We start from the raw sequence: 26,005 nt of genomic DNA, 5'->3' as shown, positions 1-26,005 counted from the left end.
ACCCCAAATGGAAGGTAGTATGATAGGGACATGGTGTCTTGTAGTGGGCATCCCACTGTTATCTCTATTTCCATTTTATGCAAGCCTTTCTAGTGTTTCCAAAGTCTTCCATATTTGCTTGACCTTAGATGACAGTGGGAGAAAAGGAATGAGTTTGCACAATATGGGAAATGATCCTTTTATCACACTACGTACGTTAATTTTCTTCAAACCTGAGAGAGTCTGTGTTGAACCTAGGACTTCCTAGCTCACACAATATGCAGTTAGGGTTGTGGGAAATTGCAGTCAAACTTAACTATGCATAAGTGCTAGTTAGTGCACAGAGACCAGAGACCTAGACTGAGCTAGGTCACACACCCTTACCTCCATGAGGGTCTCTCACCCTCTTTCAGCTGTGTAATCAACCAGGAAGGATGTGTCTAAACTTGTTCCAAAGTAAGACTGCATGTTTGAAACTATAACCTGTATTTGCACCCTAGAGTATTCTACCTGTGTTCTCCTTGCTGCTACATGGAGTAATGCATGAACCAGACCTTTGGATTTAGTAAGCAAAACTTTTTAAACTTACCTAACAGTGTGTGGCATGTTCATTGCTAGAGGGGTAGAGGAAAGCGGGCAAGCATTTTAAGGCCCAAGAAACAGGATATGCAAAAGCCTTTAACAACCTAAATTCCACGCTATTCTACTGTTTAACTATGAGCATGTTTTTAACTTTGCTGGGGGCTCTCTTCCACTGGAGAGTGTGCAAAGCCCCATGTTTTGAACCTAGGTGCCCAGCTGATAGACACATCTATTTTCCCCACACAAGGCTATTGGTCTATCTATCATTTCCAAATTTTGTAGCCCACTTTTCTATAAAAATACCCAAGGTGTCAAGCCACAATTTTACAAAAACACATGTGTTTTAAACCTGTTTTCAAAGTGGCCAAGTTAAAAATTAGTCCAAAAAGTCAGCGCCTGCTATAATACATCAGTTTTAGCTGCCCATCAGAAAACAAACAAATCCAGGCAGACTTTCTTTTACAATGTGTTCCAGTATCTTGGTGCCACAACAAAAAAGGCCCTGTTCTTTCTATGCACCCACTGTACTTCAGATAGCAGGGGAATCTGGAGTAGGGCCTTAGAAGTGGGTTACAGAGTTGGCTAGGCCTGGAAGTGAAGCTTGAGACCCTGTCTCAGGCCAATTACAGCTCTGAAGATCAAAACCATCACTGAATTGAGCACAAAAATGAATTGTTAATCAGTGTAATACAATATGGGTGGCACTATATGTTTTGATCTGCTTATTCCAGTTAGCATCCCACAAGTCAGGTTCTGAACCAATTGGAGTATTCAAAGGCAGCCAAATTGCCATAATCTAACCTGGAAGTGGCAAGGCCAAATCTTTGGCACTCCAGGTGTTGTTAGACTCTAACTCCCACATGATCAGGGCAGATGGAAGTCGTAATCCAACATTTGGAGAGCCACAGGTTCTCAGCCCTAACTACTAGGGTAGAAATGGGGAACTGGGTATGGCCAATGGACTGGCTCCTTCAAAGCAGGTGGCCCTGAGCTCTGATCAGCTGATAGGTGCTGGGAGTCATCCCCTTGGAAGTCAATTTATAAGTGTTTTGCAGCCATGTTACATGTGATGTCAGGGGCAGGTGGGTGTGGTTTTGGAGGAAAGGCATCACAGAACTAATTAGACCTGTGGGCTGGAGCCTGAAGGTTCTTCACTGCTGCACTAGGGCATAAATGACCAGGTCCAACTTCTTGGGGAAAGGGTGCAGCAAACATGCACACCAAGGCTCGTAAAAGGCACTCCTAGCCAACGCTACACGAGCATCCAGGAACTCCCATAAACTGTGAACCTGATTTTCTAGGGAGGGCACAATTCCATCCAAGCAGATTTAACACCTACTGCTAAGAATGCCAGATATGGCCCCAACCAACAGTACCTCTATTTTATCCGCCTGCCAGTGGCGTCACAGCTACCCTCCAGCGTGGTTTCCAAAGTGGCAACTAACCTAGTCAGGGAGTGTACAGAAGGAGTCTGCTAGTTTGCACTCTGCTGGGACTGAGTGGCACAAATGGCATTGTGCTGTCATGCACATGGCAAAAGCAATATTGTGCAACGATATTAGTCTGAGCGCTCCCTGCTCTGTAGCTTGCAATTTTCTCCCTACTTGACTGCAGTTAGGAACAGGACTATTAGAGTCAGCTACTAAGAAATCAAGCTTTTTTTGATGCAGAATAGTGGGGTGTGGGGTGCAATACCTTCCCAATGCTGCCCAGATGACCATTGTCCAAAATAGAACCTCTTCTAAATACTTTGCTTGATCTCTGTATGAGGACTTCATCAGAATTGCACGGAAAGCTTTTCTTTTTAGAACAACAATTACTGTCTGCTCTTCCAAGGTTAAACTGAAATCAAATAACATTCAGATCTTGCTCCGGGCCCTGCTCTCCAGAGGTAGGAAAATCATTAACTGCCTCGGCTCCCGGCAGCTTCCAGTATCTTGTGATTGCTCCACACCAGCAATTCAAAGGGGTAGCAAAGTAAATGCTGCATGCAGCTCCCCTCCTGATTTCCCCATCCTCTTCTGCTGTGTTATTATTACAGCTGGAAAGGAAATGACGCCATCCCTCCATTTCTTGGTGGTTGGTGTTTTCTGTTTTGCTTCTTTTAAAAAAGGAAAGAGCATGTGTGAATTTTCAAAGAGTAACAGACTTAGGAGGCAGCAACAAGGAACATGAGGTTAACACATCTGAGGTTGCCTAAGCCTGCCTTGAAAAGCTCTGATTATATTGCGTTCTGCCTTCCATTAATGTTGGACTCCAGCCCCAGACAACCACACTTCCCTCAGGACTTGTCCATTCTGGGCAGAAAGACACCAGTTATTACACGGTGCCATTCCACTGACCATCTGCTGAGCATCCACATATGCAGTGTTAGAAACTGAGATATGAAAGCTAGGAGCTATATGGCACCTTACACCTAGGTTTTGGATGAAACAACAGAATGTCTAGGTGCGCTTTTTTTTAATAACACAAATACAAAGCTGACAAGGAATGAGCTGCAGCTAAATATGTTCATTTTTCACATGGTCTAGTCTTTCCCCTGCCCACCCCCCTAATATTCTTAAGAGGGTCTCTTCAGTCTTCAAAGAATAGCTGGAAGTGGGGAGGTAGAAAAAGGTCCTCCTTTCCTTCCACTCTGCAGTTTTAATCTGAAATCTTGGACGCAGTACTGCGTCCAGAGCTCAGAAACTGTCACAAAATGTGCCCAGAACAATCGGAGTTTTGAACACTGCGCATATGCATTAGGTTGTAGCCAATCATTAGGCAAATGCCAGGGTACCAGCACAGTGGCAAATCACATCACCTATGCTTGCTTTGGGACCCCTTAAACATATTTTCTGTCCCAGTACTTTGGCTGCATCTAGTTGCCATTTCAATTTCCTCCAATGTCCCAATTGTAGCATCACTCTGGAGCATTATGAGACATTGAAATGGTCAATAGAGGGTATCAACCACTGGTATCCTATAAAACATATGTAAGTATATAAGCCACATGTCTGAGGTTGTACAGGAGAGCAATCCTGAAGCCATTTTGCCTCTCCCAAATTGACCTCAAATATTTCTCTGCAAGGAGGAAGAAAATGGGAAATCCTCCTTATTGTCTTTCGCTTACAAATCCTGTCTTGTGTATGAATAGGGTGCAATCAGTGACCATTATCAGGTATCCTGGCAGGCAGGATTTCTGCTGTAGACCGCCTCCTCTGCTGTAGACTGCCTCCTTCTGTGATGTATGTATGATGTTTTAGGGGGGTGGTCTTGGGGTACAGGGCGGGCAATTTCAAAAATCTATATACGGGCTTGCCTACCATTGTTCAGGGTTCTCCTCCCTCCTGCGTGGGGACCCTGTTGCAAGAGCTTAATAAAGATCAGGCTTACTAGCTATTTTTCTTCTCAATATACTCTGGCTGGTCTCTGTCATTTCCTCCTACCGAAAGGGGACCCACTTCAGGACTCTATATGGGCTCTTGGATACCCCATGAGGGAAAAGGAGCAGTTTCTTCTTATATCAAAACCTTTCCTATTTCCTCACAGCTTTGCCAAGCCTCCCTTCTCTTCTCTGCTCACCCCACTCCTTCCTTTAAAGCTTGCACCAAACCCCTTCTCCTCCCCTCACAGCTCGCCCCAAACTACACCTTCCTCACAGCTCATCTACTCTCCTTTAATCACCACTCCAGTGATATTTGGTGGAGTGGGGCAGGCGTTCCAGAGAGTAGTTTGCCAAACAAGTGCCTCTCACTTTCCTTTAAGCAGCTTGCCTGAGCTGCCTGCTACCCACACTGTTTTCTTGCTCACCTGCCTGCTGTTCTGTTGTCATGCTGGAGTTGTTATTATATGTTCTCTTGTGTTGGCTACCACATTAAAAGCACTTTTTGTCATGGATAAAGGTATCTTGGCTGATACGCTATGCCATCATCCGGTTATACTGTCTCATTGAGTTGAAAGTAGGGTGTACAATTCCCCCTTGGTAACAGAAGACAGTCAGCAGTTGGCCTTACACACATGTGCTTTGTTACCTGTGGGAGATTTTGGGTGGAGCAGTGTCGCTAGGGGTACAACTCTAGAGAGGCTTGGTAGGCCTAATGGTGAAATGCGTGCTCCTCATCAACGCTCTTACTACTCTGTGCTCTTACTACTGGAAAAATGGGGGTGCCAGCTGCAGCAGGAAAAGCGCAGAAGTGTGATGACCCTCACATGGGATGCAACAGTGATTACCAAACCAACCCCAGGAGGCGGCGGCACAACAGCAATAACAAGAGTTCTAAGACTTGCCCCTGCCTGCTTCCCTCAGGGCGGATGTCTGGCAAGCATTAACCTTGCAATAATAGGAAAGTGCCTGCTTTGCTTTTGTTTATAAAATAAACAGTTTTCCCTCTGCTGTTTTCCCAAGTGCCCTTGGGGGAGAGGTGCCCAGAAAGCCAGTGGGACTCGTTGTCCTGACATGGTACAGAAAGCGCAAGCTGAGGTGAGGAGCCCCAGAAACAGGACCATTTCCAGCAAGCTAGGAGCGACAACGGTCCAGAAATCAGGTTTAAGGAAACTGTCACCATCTTCCCTAGGCAGATTTCCTGAGCGGAGTGAGCCTTTCTAACAAACCTCTTCCCTAAGCACTGTAGCAATAGAACCTCCTTGAGCATTTTTGCCTGGATGGAGTGTGTCCTTCATGTCTCCTGCTTCTCCAAATGGAGGACAAAAAGTGTGTGTAGCAACTAGCCACTAGCTCTGCCCACTTTGGCCTCTGGCCCTGCCTACCATTATCATGTGGCCCTTGGAAAATTGTCCAGAAGGGAATGAGGCTCTTGGCTTGAAGGTTCCGGACCCCCTTGCTGATGTAAATTTAGCAGGCTAGTTGGAACCTGACATTCAAGATGGCCCCAGCCTTGCTAATATACTTACAGCACATCCTTGTGCATGTTTTCTCATCAATAATCTTCATTGAGTTCAATGGACCTACATAGGTAAGCATGTAAAGCACAAGCATATCCTCTATGAGGAAGGCCAGTCACTGGCTCTGGAGCTTTGGGGTTAAGGCAGCAATGTTTTAAATTATCAGCAGCCATTTCTATTCCAGGGGCAGGTTCCCATAATTTCTGGCTTCCCCTGGTGCTCAGGCCTGAGCTTTGCTTTGCCTCTTGCTGCTTCTTAGATTAGCTTTCCTGGAGACAGGCTCAGGGGAACTAAAGGGTTTTTAAAAAAAATATTACAAGGCATCTCAGCTTATCTCAATAGGTGATTGCTATTCAGCGCTCAGAGCCAATCTGAGGCTTACTTCCGCACACTTGCAGAGCAAACTGTCTCTATAATTCTGACAGGGCCACGTAGTTTAGAACGAAGCTCCTGCTGTCAGAGTTTACTCTCTGGATTCATTAGAATGGGCCGGGTAGTTTTGCAGGAAGACTTCTTGCCATGCTCTTCTGCTGAGATTGTGCTGCTATGCAATTGCTTGATCAGAATCCTGCAGGAATGTTATCAGGCTGGTCTCAGCGGCTTTAAGTTCTGGATTTTATTGCCAGAGCGCCGTGTTCGCATGTCACAGTACTTGGGCCTCCTGCTGGTTTGCAGGAATTGCCTTCAACCTCTTGCTGCTCTCAGAAACATTCCTGCTTTATTGCCCGGCTGCATCCAGATGACTCACAATTCTCTGCCTGTGGTTCTGGGTTGATTTCCCCTCAATCGTCTTTACTTCACATTTATTTGCTTTTGTGTTTCTGGTAAGCCCATCTGACCAACCTAGGATCAGCAGAGTGTCAGGTCTGTCAGGGACAGAGAGGTGCAAGAGTGGAGAATTTTTTTCAGGGCCGCATTCTCTCGTAGGCAAACTTCTTGGGACCACATCAGTGGTAGGTGGGGTGATGGGCAGCAGACCTAACTGTACAGTGTAAGCGACACAAAAGTCCGAGAATGCTATACACACACACACACACACACACACACACACACACACTTCTCCATTCTCTATCCAGACAGGTAAAGGTATTGGAAGAGGCTAGTGAGAGGTGGCATGGCCTGAGGAGACAGAGGCCTGGACAGCCACAAATTCCCCCCTCTGGGCCTGAGTTTCTCCATTCCTGGTGTATACCTCAATAAACTGCCAATAAATGCACTGTTTCTTGCATCTTATAATCTCTAGTTTCCTCTATTGTCCAGGCCAGATTTGTGACCCACTTCTGTTAGAACCGCTAGGCTTCTTAACTTTTCTATCAAAACTAGGATTATGTTCAAGCCACATGGACGTAAACTTGTTATATTCCTCCAAGGAGCTCGAGGCAGTCTCCATTTTATCTTCACATCAGGTAGCTCAGGTTGAGAGACAATACTTAGTTGAGAGATAAAGCAGGTTAAGTCAAGAGATAAAGTAGGTTAAGTCGAAAGATAATTCTGGCCCAAGGTCAGTCAGTGAACTTCAGAGCTGACTGGGGAGTTGAACTTGGGTCTCCCTAGTCCTGGTCTGATGCTCTAACCAGTACACAGCATGTATGGAGTAACCAAAACAGTACTTGTATGGCTGTAGTTGGTGAATTTGTCCCATTTTCTCTCCAGGTACAATTCTATGATTCTATGATAAGTGTCCCAATCTGTGGATACTGGGTGGGTTGATGGAGCAGATACCTTTAAACCTTGCACCATGCCCTCTTCTTCCTGTTATTTCTTCTAGCATAATAATCCTTATCAGTGTGTGCCTTATGGCAATTGGAGCCGTTCCAAGCAAAAAAATCTGATTTTCCCTCCAACTTGTGCAGTAATTGGTTGTTGTGGATAGTATCCAATTAAGTTTTACTTAAAGTAGAACCATTAAAATTAATGAACATGACTAAGTCCATTAATTTCAATAGGTCTACTCTGAGTAAAACTTAGTTGAATAGCACTGTGACCCAAATAGACAAGAGGATCTACCGTAATTGCTTCAGAATCCAGTTCACTAACAGGCAAGGTATGTTCTTTCTAGAGCTGCTATCTTCTAACAGTATAAGGTTGCTTTTAGTCATTCTGCAGATGAGGGAATTTCAGAACGTACATTTTCCAGTTCTGTTCAACGCTATTATTTCCACTGCTGCTTTGGTGCTATCTATCCACACAGCTGCTTTTTCTTTCCCCTTCCTGCATTAATTATATGGGTTAAGCCACACTATCAGAGATCTTGTGGCATAAACCGGATGGCATCATGGATGATAGATAGTCCATCAGAGCTACAATTTCCAGAGTTCTTTGGGAAGAAGGATTGATTGTTAAACGTCTCTGGAAACTATGGCTCTGCGAGGGGAATAGAACTTTTCTAATAAGCAATGACTGTGTTTTAAATGTATGATGTGAATGTGGCCACGGCCATATTTTATGTAGGATGTGTTAGGGTGTGAAACCTAAGACGCTGGCAAGTTAGCAATGTCATGTGACTTTAAGTAGTCAAGCTCGTTAAGTTGTTAAGTTGCTCAGTATATAAAGAGTGTTTGTTTTCTCTGCCTGCGGGGCGTGAAGCAAAAATGTCTGAAAGCTCCGGAGGTGTTTCTGTTATCTGTCTGCAATAAACCTGTCTTTGGAAAGACAGGCTTCCCTGTGTTGTTATTTCTTTGCTGCTGAGACTCTGAAGCTTGTACTGCAACAAGAATCTCTGCACTGGACTTAATTAATGCTCTGCAAAGAGAACTGTTGCTGGTTGCGCAGCGGAAGCGTTTACTGGGCCAGTACACAGACTCTCTTAGGTTATGGCTCCTTCTACGTTTCTACAGCTGTATTGTGTGCAGAGAAAGTGAAAGCAGCTTTCGGATGAGAGAAGACCGGCTTGGTTGTAAATCCAGCTCTTAAAGGAACTGAGAGGCTGCAGAAAGTTGAGAGAGCTGCGTAAGTGAAGATTTACAGCTTCATTAGCTGCAAAAGGCTAGCTTGACCTCCCGTTGTGTTTTTGTTTTGTTAATAAAAACAGAGGACGGTGGTAGGTTGCTAGTGAAGAGACGAAGGAAAAAAGTTTAAAAGGCTTCAGAGGAGGCTGGAGGCGTCTGAAAAGTGAGTAAAACAAATCCCAAGGGGAAAGAGAAGCAAGGGCACACAGAGGGAGTAGCAGCAGACCCCAAGAATGGCAGTGGAAAATTTCCAGGTTCCCTTTACAAAGTTGAACTCTGCTAATTACGTGCAGTGGTCTAAGAGGGCTCAAGTCTGGTTGGAAGCCAAAGAAGTGTGGGCTGACTATGTCCAGAGGCGAAAGCCGTTTGTGGCTGTTGCAGCAGATGCCACAGCAGAGCAAGAGGCTGCTGCACATGCTCAGAACAGGGAACATGATAAAATGGACACTAAAGCTAGATGCATGTTGATGGTATCGATAGACGATTCCCAATTACCTCATGTGGAAAATTTAAGGTCTGCATTTGAAATTTGGGAAGCTCTTAGGCGAATTCACCATAGAGCCACCATAGAGCGTGGGGGAACTAGCAGGCAGAGCTGTAAGGAAGCCTCACAAGTGTCTGCTATGGCCAGCAAGTCATGTTTTCGATGTGGCAGCAGGTTTCATTTGATAGCAAAGTGTCCTGAAAAGCAACAGGAATTTCAACAGTCCAAGGTCAGTTTCCGGAGCTACAGGGGAAGACGAAGTAAGAGCTACAAGAATCAACGATCCAGAGGGGGAGCAGGTGCTGATAAGGGACTATCTGCAATGGCAGCACAACAGAGTCCTAAAAGGAGCCAACAAACCTTGAAGTGGATAATTGACAGTGGAGCCAGTCACAGTTTAGTTCCAGCGACATCTAGTGGCAGCTTGAAGAACTGCAAGACATTGCCAGTTGCAAAAACTGTGACTATAGCAGACAATAGTAAACGGGAAATGAGCCTTAAAGGCACAATTTATGTTAATTGTTTGCAAACTAACCTTCCTGTTTTTGTTCTTCCAGGAATGAAGAATGGACTTTTGAGTGTGTCATGCCTGGTAAAAAGTGGTTTTAAGGTTGAGTTTGAAAATGATGTGTGCACCATTTCGAAACAGGGGAAGGAGCTAGTTAAAATTCCCTGTGAGGATGGGCTTTTTGTTTTGGATGAAGAGCAGTTAGCAGCAGGTAGATGTTCAACAGGTGAAGCACAAGCTAAGTGTGTAAATAAGGCTCCTCATACAGGTTGTGCACATCTACTACACAGAAGGTTAGCTCATATATGCTTTAAGTATGTAAGCAAGATGCCAGATTTAGCTGAGGAGTGTAACATTAAACCCTGTCCAAATTTTCTGGATTGTTGTGCTTGTAAACATGCTAAGGTTAAGACATGTAACTATCCTAGATCTGACAGAGTAAGCAAGAAACCCTTTGAACTTGTGCACACAGACGTGTGTGGCCCTATGCCAGTCAAATCGCTTGGAGGTGCGAGATTTATGCAAATTTTGGTGGATGATTTTTCAAGGGCTAGTTGGGTTTTCTTTCTGAAAGAAAAATCGCAAGCAGCTTCCATCCTGATGGATTGGATTGAAGAAGTCGAATGTAAATTTGACACCAGGGTGCGTAAAATACAATCAGATCGTGGTGGGGAATATGTGAACCACACGCTGGAGACGTGGTTAAAAAGGAAAGGTATAGTTCATAGACTTACCAATCCCTATTCACCACAGGAGAATGCAGTTGCTGAAAGAAAATTTCGAACATTACAGGAAGCCATTGCTGCTTTGCTGTTTGATTCTGGACTTCCACAGCGGTTTTGGGCTGAGGCTGCACTGTATGCGAATTATACTTTTAACAGAGTGTACAATAGCACAGTAGGCAACACTCCTTATTTTATGCTATTTGGGAAAAAACCAAAAATTGATCATCTAAGAGTTTTTGGATGTCGTGCTTATGTGCTGGTGCCTAGGGCACAACGTAGGAAAGGCGATCCTAGATCTAAAGAAATGCTTTTCTGTGGTTATCAAGCAAACACAAAAGGTTGGAGATTTGTGAATGTAGAAGGCAATCAAACGAAAATCACAATCAGCAGAAGTGCGGAATTTTGTGAACAGGATGGTTGGAATAAAATTCATGGAAATCCTGACATACTATTTGACGTGGTGAACAGTAACAACGAAACTCAGGCCCCAGGGCAGGTATTAGTTCCAGAACAGGCTGAGGAATTTGAGTCTGAGGACAAGGGTGAGAAATCGTTTAGTTCACCCAAGTCTGTAAAGTCAGAATCTTCTAGCTCTAAAAGTTCACCTGTACAGCAAGAGAGACCTGTAAAGTCAGAATCTTCTAGCTCTAAAAGTTCACCTGTACAGCAAGAGTGTGTAAAGTCAGAATCAGAAAGTTCTTCAACTACTAGTGACAAACAGGTGACGACTAGTGATTCTGGGTCAGAGCGGGAAACTGAAGGAACATCACAGGAACTGTTAAGGCGTTCCAAGCGTGCCAACAAAGGTATACCTCCTGAAAGGTACCAAGCTATTAGTGTTTGGGCTGGTTTGGCAAATTGCGAACCTGAAAGTTTTGAGGAGGTTGAGCAATTACCCCAGGAGGAGGCCAGTAGGTGGCGTGAGGCCATGCAAAAAGAATTGAATTCTATGAAAGAACTGGGTGTGTTTTCCATCACCAAACTGCCAGAAGGTACCAAGGCAGTAAGTTGTAGGTGGGTGTACAGGATAAAGACAACAGCGATGGGGAAACCAGAGTACAAAGCAAGGCTTGTAGCTCGAGGTTTTACGCAAAGAGAGGGGTTACATTATTCCGAAGTCTATGCACCCACTTCAAGGAGTGAAACCCTACGGGCACTATTAGCAGTTGCTGCTCAGAAAGGGTTCAAAGTGAATCAATTTGATGTCTCTACAGCTTATCTTCATTCAGACTTGGCTGAAGAGCTCTATATGGAGCTACCGCCAGGATTGAAAGTTGGTAAATCAAATCAGGTATGGAAACTACATAAATCTATTTATGGACTCAAGCAATCTGCTCATAATTGGAATGAGTGTTTGAATGATGTTTTGGTAGGCAATGGTTTTAGCAGGAGCAAGGCTGACAATTGCTTATATTTCAGAGGTTCAGGAGATGCTCAAGAATCTTTGCTTGTTTATGTAGATGACCTGATTTATACTTCAAAGACACAAGAACAAGTAAAAAAACTAGCCAAAGAGTTAAATAAACACTTCAAAGTTAAGAATCTTGGTGATGTAAAGGTCTATCTTGGTGTTCAGATAGATAGGACCAAAAATGGCAGTTTTCTACTGAATCAAAAAGGCAAGATATTGCAAATGTTGAAAAAGTTTGGCATGACAGAGTGTGCAGGTGTTAGAACACCAATGGAAATGGGTTTTGTAAAAGACAATGAGTTCAAGGAAAGTGCTGAATTCAAGCGTGCTGAAATCTTTCAGTCAGCACTGGGAAGCTTACTTCATCTTTCGCAATGGAGTAGACCAGATATTGCTTACGCTGTTAACTTACTCAGCAGAGAAGCTTCAAAACCTAGTGTAAATGCATGGAAAGGAATTCAAAGAGTGTTAAGATATTTACAATACACCAAAGATTTTTGCCTTGAATTATCTGCTGAAGGACAAGCACAGATTACTTGTTGGGCAGATAGTGATTGGGGAAATTTAAAGGATAGAAAATCAGTGTCTGGCTGTGTAATAAAATTTGGTAACTCTCTGATTGGGTGGAGATCCAAGAAACAGAACCTGATTGCTTTGTCGTCAACAGAAGCTGAGTTCTGTGCCTTATCTGAGTTATGTAGAGATCTAGAATTTTACAAATGCTTGGCACAAGAGATGTATGAAAAGGCCATCACTCCAATCACTGTATGGGGTGATAATCAACCGTGTCTTAAGTTAGCACAAAATGGGCAGTTTAAAGGTCGTACAAAACATTTGGATATCCGCTTTCAAAATGTTTGTCAAACGGTAAAAGCAGGAATTGTTAAATTAAATTACTGTCCCAGTCATGAAAATCAAGCTGATGGTTTTACAAAACCGCTTGGGTTTCAGCGGCATGAAAACTTTTGTGAAGAAATGGGTCTGAAGTAATTTTGTTTTTGTATTGCCAGCGAGAGGGGGTGTTAGGGTGTGAAACCTAAGACGCTGGCAAGTTAGCAATGTCATGTGACTTTAAGTAGTCAAGCTCGTTAAGTTGTTAAGTTGCTCAGTATATAAAGAGTGTTTGTTTTCTCTGCCTGCGGGGCGTGAAGCAAAAATGTCTGAAAGCTCCGGAGGTGTTTCTGTTATCTGTCTGCAATAAACCTGTCTTTGGAAAGACAGGCTTCCCTGTGTTGTTATTTCTTTGCTGCTGAGACTCTGAAGCTTGTACTGCAACAAGAATCTCTGCACTGGACTTAATTAATGCTCTGCAAAGAGAACTGTTGCTGGTTGCGCAGCGGAAGCGTTTACTGGGCCAGTACACAGACTCTCTTAGGATGCACATGACAAAATGGCAGCTTGGAAGTGACCACACAGTGGATTTTTGGGCAAGGAATGTCAACCTTGAAATAATCTATGAAATTTGTCTTTTTTGGCACAGGTTCATTGTTCAGTTTGTAGAATAACATGAAACACCTTTTATTTGAAACCAGTTGTCTTTAGCCCTATTCAGATGTTTGAGGGTTAAAAAGTGTGTAGAGGGGCACACAGGCAAGCCCTATCTCCTCCACCCAGGCCCAGACTCACTGGATCAGTAACCAACCAGTCATGGGTCTCGTTCCAAGCTCCTTTCCTGTTCTCTCCCTCCCCTCCCTTCCCTGAATCTTCTCTGTGCTGTCTGCCATCTGCAGCAATTGCGTAAGAGATGCTTCTCCTGGGTGCCACTTGCTTGAGTGGGGCCTTTTATTACAAGGTGAAGAGTAGTGTAATCCCAGATCTCTTTGGGCGTCCTTCATTCCAGGAGTGATGACAGGCCTGTAACTCTGCACTGCATCGCTCAGGCTTGGAACCTCCACGTTTTTCTTCACTGGCCTTGAGAAGTGCCATAGCAGGAGGGCAGAGGGAATGTCAGACAGTTAATTGCAAACATCTGGCTCTTTTACACTGTAGTTTTCCTTGGCGTGGAAGCAGCGTTTTAACCAAGGCAGCAGGAAGGTGAAGGTTTGGTGTCTCACAGCTAGTATTTGAAAGCTTTCTTTTCCACTTAGCAGCAAGGAAACAAGAAAAGCACCAGTGGGTTGCTCAAAGAGAAATTGCTGTGACAGTGGCTCATTTCTGTGTGGTTAGGATCCTTCTTGGCTAACGTGAAATAATTAGACAAGTGAAGGGATCACTTTGAAAACTGAAATAAAGTCTGCATTCATAGTTAGTACAACAAGATTTTCAATTTTCTGTTTGAACTGCAGAGGCTGCTTCGTTAGAGCAAGTGGGGCACTACCCCGCCATCCTCAATCTGCCCTCAGCCAGTCTCTACTTGCCTGCCTTATTACTTACAAGCAGTCTGGGGGATGTGGGGTGGTATTGCCTGTCAGTTTCCCTTCCTTAGCCTCAGTTTTACCTTTGAAGAGCTCTATAGGGAAGAGCTTTGAAGAGCTCTATAGGAATTAAAGAACCTTTTAATGAGGGTGAAAGAGGAGAGCGCAAAATATGGTCTGAAGCTCAACATCAAAAAAATGAAGATCATGGCCACTGGTCCCATCACCTCCTGGCAAATAGAAGGGGAAGAAATGGAGGCAGTGAGAGATTTTACTTTCTTGGGCTCTATGATCACTGCAGATGGTGACAGCAGTCACAAAATTAAAAGACGCCTGCTTCTTGGGAGAAAAGCAATGACAAACCTAGACAGCATCTTAAAAAGTAGAGACATCACCTTGCCAACAAAGGTCCGTATAGTAAAAGCTATGGTTTTCCCAGTAGTGATGTATGGAAGTGAAAGCTGGACCATAAAGATCACTGAAGAATTGATGCTTTTGAACTGTGGTGCTGGAGGAGACTCTTGAGAGTCCCATGGACTGCAAGAAGATCAAACCTATCCATTCTGAAGGAAATCAGCCCTGAGTGCTCACTGGAAGGACAGATCCTGAAGCTGAGGCTCCAATACTTTGGCCACCTCATGAGAAGAGAAGACTCCCTGGAAAAGACCCTAATGCTGGGAAAGATGGAGGGCACAAGGAGAAGGGGGCGACAGAGGACGAGATGGTTGGATAGTGTTCTTGAAGCTACCAGCATGAGTTTGACCAAACTGCGGGAGGCAGTGGAAGACCGGAGTGCCTGGCGTGCTCTGGCCCATGGGGTCACGAAGAGTCGGACACGACTAAACACCAACAACATAGGGAAGAGGATGGGGTCAAAACTAGAATTCATTGGCTCTGCCTGTCATTGTCTCTGGCTCTACCTACCATTTGCCTCCCTAATTTATGCTCCACCAGTTCAAATGGGCACCAGCCATCACTATGTTTAATAGCACTCCTGTTGAGGCTAGAGGAGGAAAGATGCAAAATTGATTGTAATGAGGTATCTGCTAGGGCAGAGGCCTCTTGGAATACTGTCCTTCACTAGTATGCAAAGAGGTATTAACAGGGATGCTAAACAATGTTGTGTATGCAGTGGAGACTCTAAAGGGTGTTCATGGGTCTTTCTTGGGACATCATGGTCATTCTTCATGGTGGAAGGATGCAAAGAATGCTCTTGGCAACACCTCACACCCAAATACAGATGGATTCAAAGCCACTCAACGTGGGGCTTTAACCTCTTTGAATAGTATTCAGAAAGAGAGAGCACTTGAAAAGTCTGGCTCAGTTAATATATAATCTGGAAGCAGGTATGAACCATGCAGTTATTCATAGGAAAAGAATTAGGAGAGATAGCAAGGCAGGCAGAGTACGGTAATTTGAAAAGAGAGTAATTTGAAAAGGGGCATCTAGAGAGTAGAATTGGCCAGGAAATAGAGCTTTTCTATTCTCATTCCCCTGATCAGGTAGGTAGGCTCCTGAGAAATGTTAGGCCTCAGGGAATGTAGTGTCCATGGCACCTATTTATTAGCTCCCTTTATCCCAGTAGTGGATAGCATGGTGGGGCAGTGGCGTTTCCTGACCTTCTGACCACTGAGTCACTTATACTTACTAAAAGGGAAAGGGGAGAGGTGGTGGAGTGATCGCACTGCACCATCCTCTTTTATTATTGTTTCTTTTATTCGTTTACAATGTTAATTTATATTACCTTATCGGTATTGTTTTCTCCAATGTCATATGGTTTGGGTTTTGTTTGTTTACTTATTGATATTATGGTGGTTTCTATTTTTTCTAATTTAAAAAAATTGTTTAACTTATTGTTCCTTGGATATGTTGTGAGCCACTTACGGCAAAATTTTGTGGGAAAGTGGCATATAAATAGATGATGATCTGTTTCTGAGCTTTCCAGAAGTGTTTGGCTGACTGGGCACTGTTGGGAGAGGGGTAGTGAACTAGAACTTCATAATTAACAGTTTTGCTATGGTCTGATCAAACAAAGCAGTTCTGATTTTTGTATAGAGTACATGTACATTTTTAAAAATTGCCCCTACTTTAATTTGTGAGAGATGCAAGTATTGGAGGCCAATCATAATGCTCCTTCATCCACCTCCTTACTATGCCTGAAAAAAATTTCAACTCTGAAAAAAATAAAAAGTGATAAGTGGTTTATTATTTTTTCTATTGTTGTCAATGGAAAAGACAATTGCTTCAGCGAAGGCTTTGAGGTGACTCTCTCAGATCCAATTCAAGTGTGATGCTGTTCGAAGTCTCTGAGCAAAGGTAACTGCCTATTCAAGTCTCTAAGGCAAGTATTATTATTATTTTTCCTGTGCACAGTCCTGTTCCCAGTGTCAGGTGTGGGGAACCTTTGACCCTCCATATGTTGCTGAACTACAACTCGTGTCAGCCATAATAATAATAATAATAATAATAATAATAATAATAATAATAATTTATTTGTACCCCACCATCTGGCTGGGTTACCCAACCACACTGGGTGGCTTCTAGCATATATAAAAACACAGTAAAACATTAAACCTAAAAAAGCTTCCCTATACTGGTCTGCCTTCAGGTGTTTCCTAAATGTTATATTATTACTCATCTCCTTAACATCTGATGGGAGGGCCTTCCACAGGGTGGGTGCCACTACCAAGAAGGCCCTCTGCCTGATTTCCTGTAGCTTCACTTCTTGCAGTGTGGGAACTGCCAGAAGGCCCTTCATGCTGGATCTCGGTGTCCAGGCTGAACAATGGGAGTGGAGAAGCTCCTTCAGGTATACATTACTGAGGCCATTTAGGGCTTTAAAGCACCAACACTTTGAATTGTGCTCGGAAACATACTGGGAGCCAATGTAGGTCTTTCAAGACCAGTGTTATATGGTCTCGGCGGCTGCTCCCAGTCACCAGTCTAGCTGCTGCTTTCTGGATTACCGGTAACTGTAATTTCTGAGTCACCTTCAAAGGTAGCCCCACACAGAGCACACTGCAGTAGTCCAAGCGGGAGATAACCAGTGCATGTGGCCACTGGCCACGGATGATGAAAGTTGCAGCAACATCGGGAGCACCAAAGATTCCCTACACCTTCCCTATGTTGGGATAATCATAGTGATTAACTTTCCCCATCCACCAAATTAACAATGAGTTAAAGACACTTTCCAGTTTAGAAACGATACTGAGGTATTTTCCAAAATGCATTCTTATCTCTCTTTGAATTATATACAGTAGCATCATATCATTTTTGCTAGTACAAATCCCCTCCAGCCTTATTCACATTTCACTTTTTAATTTTACCCCTTTGTTCCTGGGATGCTTCCTAACAAACTTTCCCACTCCCCTGAGGCTTCCTGAGATCACAGCTTGAAGATAGCGATGGGGAGTTTACCAGTTCCCATTAAGGCAATGCTAGATTAACCTCCTTAGTTGCACCCATTCTTTTTATCCAGTCTTATCCTCCTCCCTTCTCCCAATTCTCAGTCAACATCAAATCCATCAGTTCTGTCAAGGAGTAGTTTTGGTGTTAGCTTCACAGCAACATCCTGTAGGTTCCCAATCCCTTCCTGGCAGAGATGGCTGATGGGTCAACATCAAACAGCAGCCAAGACAAACACTGCAGTCAGAAGGACCTGACATGCCTGTTTAGCTGTCCAACCACCTCACGACATCTCCAGGTGATGGGCCAGTTTCAGTGCTAGGACTAAAGTGGATATAGAGTTGGGAAAATAAAAGAATGTGAAGGGATAATTATGTCTTTGGGGAGTTGGGGAACTTGGCAGCAGCCCAGTACAGGGATTATGGGCTGATAAAGTCTCCTTCATTCTCACTCTCAAGCAATACATGAACCAGAAGTGGGAAAGCCTGTCTTTTCCATAGCAAGATATGGAGGAATGCATGATGATGTGGAAAGGCGAAGGTGGAAGTCAAGAATTCCCAGCACTTCAGTGGTCTGCTTGCAGGAAAATCACAATAACAATAAGGACTGCTAAGTGTCAGCTTTCCACTGGAGAGGCATGTGGAGACAGTCTAGTGATATGCGCAGGAAGCTGAAATACTTTGCATATATCCACCACATATTGTCATGCAGAGATTCTAAAGCATAGCCTCTACAAAAGCAGACATGTTCCATGGCCTCTGCGTTCCAGATTGTGAGGGTCCTGGACAGGGCTGGCCCACATATTAGGTGCGGTGAAGCTACCACTTCAGGCAGCAGAAGCCCCTGAGGCAACGCCAATTTCTCGTAAGATCTCACAAGATCTTGCTGAAATCACGTGAAACCTTGCAGAGCGCATGAGAGCTCACTGGACATTGGCACCAATACCAGTGCTGTTTCCCTGCCAGTGGTGGAGATGACAGAGTGGGTAATGTTATGGCAGCAGTGGCAGGGCAGGGCAGCACTTTCTGTTTCTGGGACACACAGCCCTAGTCCTAGACAGCCATATCACATCAATACAGTAGAGAAGGGATAATCAGCATAAAGCACTATCTCACTCTGCTTTTCCAAAAGCTTTGGCAAACAGGTGTGTCTTGACCTGCCGACAAAAGAAATCTGATTGTGTCCAACTTCAGCACAATTCCTTTTAAGATATGCTCTTTCTGGAATTAGCAACATTGTTATGTAGCCAATCAGATTGGACTATGGTACTACTGTCAAAGAAGCCTAACAACAACAACAGCATTAACAATAATAATAGAAGAAGAAATGTTTTTATTAAAGTTTTCACAATGTAATTAAGAGAACAAACTAATCTACAAGAAACAAATAAAAGAAAGAAACTAAAGAAAGAAGAAGCAGAAACTACAAAATCTTCTTTCACCACTATATCTTAACTTTCATCCCCTACAGAGGAAGGTGTGCCCTCCTAGCTCCCACCTGGGTTCACCCCTCTCTTCTCACAGCCTCTCACCTTGTGAGATCTCCCCATACCCTCAAACTCCTCAAACTGTCCTTCCACTTCATCTATATTCAGTCCTTACCAAAATACAATGAGAGAAACCCAGTTAGAGTGGGGATAAAACTTCACTTTAAACATGCAAATAATTTTATGCTCTTTTGGATCAGCCTTGCACAACAATCAATCCTTAGCAACAGCCTGAATTTTCTTCCTAAGCATATTAAGAATCAGAATAAGGTTTAAAGGGATTTGTAAAGTCCGCTTTCAGCTTCCTGATCTGGCTGTGACTGAGGACACATCCAAAAGATCCTTTTCATTTCCTATGTTGCTTTCTGTCTTCTTTGGTCATTAAATTGAAATGCATCACCCCTTCCCCATGGCTCCCGGTTTCTGTGCTTCTCAGTGTTTATTATGTCTAAACCATTATTATTAAATTCCTGGGTAGGGGATAGGGGGATGGGGTGGTGGTATAACCAGACTGTATAAAATAAGATACATTTATGGGAAATATAATCTAAGTAATACAAACAAGATTTCCATTCTAAAACCTGAATTTTCTTGTAACAGGATTTCTGATATTTACATGTGGTTAAGAATTCTTAGGCCTTTAGAGAGCAATGTCATAAGGGCTGGGTAAAAAACACAGCAGAGCCTGGAGTGGCAGCTGGGGTGAGAGTCCTGGGTCTTTTCATGGTTCTGTTATAATAAACTCCTTTAAATTTGGGGTGCTGAGCCTTGTCAAAGCCTCACAATCTAAGATGATAGTAATGCTCATGTCAGATCTCAGGGCTCTATATGACTTGGCTTTAAACTCATACATGATGGCCGAGAAGGCAGGGCAAGGAATGGGTGCTGCTGCTTTAGCAGCTTGGCTTGGGATAGCTGACCTTGGCTCTCGGGAACCAGTTATTAATGATGTTTCCACCCTCCCCATTTCGGCATAAACATTAGAAAGCTGGGTAGAAATGCTTTCTGATTCTTACAATAACAAACACTTATTATGAAGGCATTTGTCATTGCAGTGAAGAAGTGCTGGTCAGAAGAGAGCCAGTGTGGTGCAGCGGTTAGGATAATGGACTTGCGTCCTGGGAGACAAGAGTTCAAACTCCTGTTCAACCAGGAAGCTTGGGCCAGTTACCGTCTCTCAGTTTAACTTACTTCATAGGGTTGTTGTGAGGGTAAAATGGGAAACAGGAGAACCATGTACATTGAGATTCTTGGGGGAAAGATAGGTTATAAATGTAAAAATAAATAAAATATAAACAAACAAATAAAAGACACATGAGGCCACCATGTTACTGAAGCCAAACAGGTCTGGCAAGTGCTTGGATGGGTGACCTCCTGGGGACTACATGGGAACATTGGGTTTCATAACAGATGAAAGATGGGGATATATATGAAACAAATATAGATACTGTATGACTGGGATTGCTATGGGTTTTTTTAAACTTGATTTTTAATCAACACTACAAGGAATAGGCCATCAAGCAATAATAAAAGCTTGGGCATTTAGGTAAATAAGTAAAAAGAACTGGGCAGGTGGCAGACTGTGATGTGGAGCTGTCAACTTTTCAGGGAGCAAAACCCTGGTTAGCTGAAAGAAAAGTTTCTAACAACAACAACAACTACTGATTTGTACCCCACCCATCTTACTGGGTTGCCCCAGCCACTCTGGGCCAGCAGAGGTTTCTTACTTTACAAAGAGAGGTACAATTGCTGGGGATCTAAAGCAACACTTTCATTCTCTTTTGCCTGAGGGCCAGCTCTTAAGTGGAAACACTGATACATGAAATTCATAGCAGACAAAGCTCCCCCGCCCCCAACAGAACAGAGAAAAGGCTAATTGTCAAGCCTTCTTGTGGTAGGTTCTGTGAATGACATAATCACAAGGTTTCAAACAAATGCCTGCCTCTTACATCACAAAACAGAGGTGACACAGATGGGTTGTCACCTCAGCCACCCAAAGATCAGCTGGGGCTGATGGGATTTGTAATCCAAACTTCCTAAGGGCACTAGGATGGGGAAGGCTGTCATAGAAGAACTGGCTCACTTTATCCTGGGGAAAACACTTCATTTGTACTGAGAAACATTACATTCCCCAAAGCCTGTTTCTGAATTCAATTTTTGTGCAATTGCTTTGCTGGACAAATAATCTGACGCTGGGTTTATGATTATTTAACACATCAAAATCCCCAGTGCTGCTTCTTTACTCTCTCTCTCTCCCGGAAAAGAGCTATTTGATAGTGCATATTTACACATTCCCATTTTTCTTTTTTTCTGGTGTGGAAGGAGCAACCAAATCTCTGTTTCCTTCTCTTATTCTGCAGCAGTCAGGAGGGAAGAAATATTTAGGAACTTGCCATACACAACCAGCAACATGATCCTGTCCCCCTGCTCCTCAAGTATGACTCTCCTGTAGATAAATATCATTGCTCCAGCAGGACATATAATTAAAGCTCTGGATCTGACTCCAAACACCATGGACTGTCAAAAAAGAAAACCCACAGAGGCTACTTTGGCACAAGAGTTGTCCTTTAAAGCATTTTCTTCAATGGGAATACCATTCTGAGTAAAACTTCACCTGTTGAAGTTTCCATTCCAACTGCAAAGCATGTAGATTTATATGTGACACAAAGCTAAGCACATGCAACTTTGTCTTCACTTTTGCAAGAGGCCAATCCAGATGCAGTGTACTTGGACACAGAAAATCCTGCTGGCAATCCCCCGCTTAAAATGCTATTGATTGAATAAGGACTTACTTCCTAATAAGAATGGTTAACTGTTCAGATCCAAATGTCCTGACTTACTGAGTTCAAGTCAAAACTCTGGCGAGAGATTTAGAATTAATCTGCTATAGGATCCAGGCGATCTATATTAAAATTAATTTTCTACCTTTGACTCAAACCTACCTAATTAAATGGCCCACGGTAGTTCTATTAGGACAGCATAAAGGCAATAATTTCTGCAATTAAAATACAGTGGTACCTCGGGTTAAGAACTTAATTCGTTTTGGAGATCTGTTCTTAACCTGAAACTGTTCTTAACCTGAAGCACCACTTTAGCTAATGGGGCTCCCTAGCTAATGGGGCTGCCACGCCGCCGTAGCACAATTTCTGTTCTCATCCTGAAGCAAAGTTCTTAACCCGAGGTACCATTTCTGGGTTAGCGGAGTCTGTAACCTGAAGCGTATATAACCTGAAGCGTATGTAACCCGAGGTACTACTGTACCTGCTTTAGAAGAATTAACTTTTTACACAAAATCTTTCAATTTATACAATATCAATTAATGAATGGCAAAACTTGTGGATAAATTTGACTGGAACAACGAAAAAGCAGGAATCTCCAAGAAGGAGGCACTGCTCTGCCTGGTTCATTGAGTTGTTGTTGCTGCTGCTGTTATGCTTTTCAACATAATGCTCTGTAAACCAGCCTTTAGGAAAAAGAAAATTTTTTAATTGGGAAGATTTAAAACCTGAACATACTTTAATCCCTTTGCAGATTAAAAAGAAATAAAGATTACAGGGAATTAAGAAACATGTTATCATAAATTAGATTTTTAAAGTTTGGGATAAATATTTAAGTATGTACTAAGATCAAGCTTTGTTGAAAAAGCCTCAGCTATACATAATGCATATGTATAAATCCACTATTGTTGAACATAATATCTTTAAAGAATGGGAAGCAAGAGATATAATTCGATTCAGGGATTTAATTAAAAATAATAAGTTTCTTCCCTATGAGGAACTAATAAAATGAATAGAAGTATATCAGCTTCAATTGTGCAATGTGTAGATATCAGATAATTATTTCTATATTATTGGTTGAGACCACCCACTTGATTTTAAAATGTACTCATACACTCAGAGGCAAAGGACGTTTTGATGAATATCTACTGATATTTCTAAGTAAGTATGAGTCCTACACTTGCATTGATAAATGGAAAAAAGATGGAACAAAGCACAGACCAAGGGATTTCTCTGGCAGCAGGGCCTCCTTATGCATACTATGTACTTGTCTTCTGCTTTGTCTGTGGGAGGGCTTGTTATAATCTGCTGATGCAGTGTTCCCATATTTCAGGGTGCCGCTCTGCTCCCCGCCCCCATCTTTGAGAGTTCTTTATGCATCTTAGAATCATACTTTGAAATACGGTCTCCTATTTGGTAACCTTGCTCTGCTTCTGTGTGTATAGTGCCATGTCCTTGCAGCTCCAGTTACAGGAATGGAACTGAGTTTGGAGACGGTTGGCTTATCTACACCTAACTTTTGCCCTGCACTTTCCAGGCATAGACTGGCACTTTAAAGCCCCCTGTCTGAGCACTCTCTTTCTCTCTCTTCTTTGGAGCTTTCCCTGTGAAAACTTGCTCCTTAAAGCTAAAGTACAACCAACAGCAATTTGGGGTTTAGGTGGACTGCAGTTTGCTCTGATTCAGTGGTAAAGAGCGCATTTTCACAGGAAAAGCTGCGTGTGTGATGCGTGTGTGATGTTCTATTATGTTCTATCATATTATTATTAGTTATTGTTTGTAAGCCACTTTGGGATTCATTTGAATGAAAAGTGGCATAAAAATAGAACAAATCAAAGCAACCAATTTCATATTTTGCTGCTAGCCTTGGTTCTCTGTTGCTTGTGCAAGGTGTTCTGTTTGTGCTGAGTTCCCCATCACCAAATTTCCCCTTATATCCCCTTTAAGAACATAAAGAGGAGCTTGCTGAATCAGGTCAATGGCCCTACTAGTCCAGAATCCTGTCCTCACAGTGGCCAGCCAGATGCCTATGGGAAGCCCATCTGCAGGGGTGAAACTAGGCTTTATTTCACCTGGGTCAAAGACCCAGTTTGGCATCACTCATGTGCATCAGCAAACACACACACACACAAGCTGGGAGCGTCAATGGCGCCCCTCTGGAGGCTTTACCCAGGGCAAAAACCCCGGCTAGTCCTCCCCTTCCAGTTATAGCACTGCTTTCTGTAGACCTAAGAACAGCCCTATGTGTTTGTGTTCTCTTGCCAAGGCTATATATTTTGAGTGGTGTGCTGTGATTAGGTTCTTCTTAAGTTTAAATACCATAACTCATTGTGTATTGACGGGGGGGGGGGGTGCGTAGCTGAGGTACAGCTGGGGCACTTGACGTGCTTCATCAATGATTTCTATGGCTATGCATTTAGTTAGTGGTAGTGGTTTGGTTAGCAAAACGTATGCCAGCTGGGGAGAATGAATTTTGGATAGAATTCAGACTAAACTGGACATTTTCCTGGTTCTTAATCTCCATCTCTGCCCACATTTTATGTGCATCTCAGACCTAAACAGGTGTAAATAGATAATTAGCTGGTAATCCTAAGGTGGGGGGGGGGGAGCAGCAAGGAGCAGTTCATGAGAAAGTTTCTTGTTTTCCTTTGTCTTTGCATTTTTTTGCAATTCAAATCAGTGTGTGGGGTGTGTGCGCGTGTGAACCAAAATCCATCAGTTGCCTATATATATATATATATATATATATATATATATATATATATATGCAGGTTTTGGTGTCCTCGGGTGTCTTCCCGTGTAAAAGTTGGGGTGTCTAGGCGACGTTTCGACGAGGTCTCACTCGTCATCTTCAGGCTGGTGCTTTCGGCTTCTTGTTACTGGAACAGAGCGGGATCTCAATGTTTGAGTTCCTATAAATACTGTAGAGGGGGTGTGGTGTCTAGCCTCCAATGTTCTGGGCAGAGAGGAAGTTCCCAGGCTAGTGTGCCTTTTCTTCTTTTGTTCCTTAATTACTTGAGAGATACCTTGAGTGATTTCTTGAGTGATATCCTGAGTACCACTTAGGTGGGTCATTAGGTGTGGATTAGTTGCTAAAGTCTTTGTGTCTTGACCTCTTGAACTTTGTGAAGAGTTTTCCTGAGAAGATGGCTGTATTGCACTTAGTTGTGCTTTGGCTTGGCTTCGTGTATAGGGGCGAGCTGTGGTTTTGTGGCTTGTGTCAGCCAGATCTGTGTAGGGATTGCAGGGGGGTGCAGCATCCGGAGGTGCCACCATGGATTGGCTACTGGATGGTGTCAGTAATTCATCTGTGGAGAGGGTCTGGGTTTGGGTCTGGTGTGGTTGATTGGTGTTGGCGTTCTGTGTGCCTCTGGATCTGGTGTCAGTTTTTGTGGGGAGGGCTAATTTCCAGATGTCTGGCAAGCGGGATGTGTCGTCACGCTTGTTCATGTTGTGAGGGTGTTTCTCTATCTCGATGGCTTCCATGATTATTCTCTTGTGGTGATGTTCCGTGTTAAAGAGCAATTTGGAATCTGCAAAATTAATTTCGTGTCCTGTTTCTTTCATGTGTTGGAAAAGAGAGGAAGTTTTTTCTTCTTTTTTGACGGCATTCTTGTGTTCTGCGATACGTGCATTTATTCGTCTGTTTGTTTGTCCAATGTACGTGGCTGGGCAGACTTTGCAGGGTATTTCATAGATCCCTTGGTTTTCCAACTGGATTTTATCCTTGGGGTTTCTGAGGATATTGGCTATTTTTTGGTTGGTGCAAAAGGCTGTTTTGATATTGTGTTTATGGAGGATTTTGCTAATTTTATCTGTAGTGCCCTTGATATAAGGAAGGAGGGCCATGCCATTGTTTTCTTCTGTGTCTTGGTTTTTGGGGGGTGTTTCCTTTTGGATTAGCTTCGTAATCCTGTTTTGCTGGTATCCATTGGCAATTAACACATTTGAGAGATTCTGTAACTCAGTTGTCAAGTGGTCTTTGTCAGCCAGGCGTTTGGTTCTGGAGATGAGAGTCTTGGCTACGGAGTTTATTTGTGCAGGGTGGTGGTGTGATTGTGCATGTAAGTAGCGGTTGGTGTGTGTTTTTTTCTGGTAGATAGTGTGTCCTAGGGAGCCATCAGGTTTTTTGTAGATTAGGACGTCAAGGAAGGGAAGTTGGTTGTTGGCTTCTATTTCCATAGTGAATTGTATTTTGGGGTGTAAGTTGTTGAGATGTGTGAGGAAGCTATCCAGTTTTTCCTTCCCGTGTGGCCAAATTACAAAGGTGTCGTCAACATATCTGAGCCAAAGTTTGGGTTTGTGTTCTGACTTGTCTAAAGCATTGGTTTCAAAGTGTTCCATGTACAGGTTTGCGATGACCGGTGAGAGGGGTGATCCCATAGGTGCTCCTTCTATCTGTTTGTATCTTTGTCCATTGTGGATGAAGTACGTGTTGGTTAGGCAGTGGTTGGTCAGGTCC

General features: G+C 43.3%; 1 long non-coding RNA gene across 3 annotated transcripts in view; it reads right to left on the bottom strand.

The window, feature by feature from the left end:
• Positions 1-26,005, bottom strand: part of LOC310838865 — a 73,398-nt gene that overhangs the window by 12,996 nt on the left and 34,397 nt on the right. The window contains exon 5 of one of the 3 annotated variants that reach the window (XR_014561184.1): positions 57-123. This is a non-coding gene — a long non-coding RNA (uncharacterized lncRNA). Of the gene's footprint in view, positions 1-56; positions 124-2,068; positions 2,663-16,414; positions 17,599-26,005 lie in introns of those variants that run through there. The other 2 variants (XR_014561185.1, XR_014561186.1) reach the window with 2 other exon arrangements.

This window comes from Podarcis gaigeae (assembly GCF_964106915.1).
Source record: "Podarcis gaigeae genome assembly, chromosome: 2".
Lineage (NCBI taxonomy): Eukaryota > Metazoa > Chordata > Lepidosauria > Squamata > Lacertidae > Podarcis > Podarcis gaigeae.
The sequence above is the reverse complement of the archived record's forward strand: the minus strand, read 5'-3'. Positions and strand labels throughout refer to the sequence as shown.